A 1,872-nucleotide genomic window follows, 5' to 3' on the forward strand; every position below is an offset into this window, starting at 1 on the left:
ATTCCATTAAAATCAGATCAAAATACTCATAATATATCATCTAATTTATACGTCCGTAATCATTACCCACAATCATCTCAGCCTGATCAGTACATTATCATATTTTCGCCGCTCGAGATCGTATTCTCAGTCCTCTATCTCTCCTCCGTTCGATTCCATTCCCTCTAAAACCCTATCCTAATCACAAAACGAAACCGTTCATCTTCAACACAACACCAAGCCGTTCATATTCTCCAATCGGCGACTCTCAACAACACGAAGAAACATCACCACTCTGAAGAAATTTCATAGTACCTGATTTCGATTCACATAAATGAGGAAAAAAAGTAACATCTCTCTTCACCTATCCATTATTTTACATTCAAAATTTGTACATTATTCTTTCATATTTCGTATATACTGTTTCAATAACACTTTCATAAAAAAATCCTTGTAAAACACATTTTACATACTTCAAAATGTATGAACCCTCTTTTACATATAATCCCCTGTTTTAAAACATTCTAGTCCCCTGTTTTTAAACATTCTAATCCTTACACATAAATCCTTGTTTTTACACATTCAACACCTTATTCTTATTCTTGTTGTATAATATTGGCTTTTCTTCTTCGTATTGTTGCTACATTTCGTTGAATACTTAATCTTCTTGTTGTTATTGTTGCTGTTTACAAAATACAATGGGCTGTTCTTATTGTTGATACTGTTTATAAAAACTGCAACATTATACAGTTTCATTTCATCACTCTACAAGTAACATATCTAATTAATTTATTCAAACTGCAAATGAAACTGCAAAATTACACAGTTTAATCACTACTCAAAACAAATAGATAACTTATTATAAAGTACAAATCAAATTGTCAAATTATATAATTTCGTAACTGTTACCAACAAATAGATATAACTTCATATTAAACTGCATATAAAACTACAAAATTATATAGTTTTGTCACTATATTACTCATATCCTACTGTCGCTTTCATTTTTTCAGAAATAACTATTGGAAGATATTGGAATAAACAAACCCATATGCCCAAAAATCCAATCAGGGATTTAAGTATCTCTCATTTTGAAAATAATTCTCCTGTATCCACTGAAATGCCACCAACATCACTCCCTCCACAAAAAACCCAACCACCATAACCAAAAACAACCAAACACCACAGACCCCACCAAAAAACCTACAAAACAACCACACTACCTATAAGAAAAAGCCCAAGAATTACACCACAGACCCCACCGACACAACAAACACTAACCACAGCTCCAACCACAACAAAAACAAACAAAAGAAAGCCAACAAAAAAACAAGAAGCTCCTTCAACCAAAAAAAGAAAGCTCCAAGAAAGCCAATCAATTGCCAAAACAAAAACCAAGGCATCAAAAGGGAAAAAAGCAGTAGTCCCTGCAAAGAGAGTCCAACAGTTTAATTACCGTTCCAACATCGAAACAGTAATCAAACTATTGAAGGGGATCAAATTCACAAAAGCTCAGCAGACAGAGCTGAAAAAAGCCCATTTTTGGCCCATTATAAATGCTTTCTCCTCAACACAACTGAAGGCCTCTTGGTGCAGATGCTATAATTCCATTGTAGCAGAAATAACAACACTCTACAACAAAAGAAAAAGAGCATTTATACTTGGCAAAAAGGAAATGAAACTCAGAAACAATGATGTCAAGCTCATTTTTGGTATCGACTGTGGAGAAGACAACATCACCACCAAATCCTATGCAAGACCAAAGGATTTTTAGCTTGCATTTTACAAATGAAGATGCAAATCAGTAAAGAGATTGGATGGCAAGTCTTTGACCAAAATGTTTCAACAAACAAAGAAAGGAAAATCAACCAATGATCGTCAAGATCTTGCAAG

This window comes from Camellia sinensis, chromosome 2, assembly GCF_055761805.1.
Source record: "Camellia sinensis isolate YWXY chromosome 2, ASM5576180v1, whole genome shotgun sequence".
Lineage (NCBI taxonomy): Eukaryota > Viridiplantae > Streptophyta > Magnoliopsida > Ericales > Theaceae > Camellia > Camellia sinensis.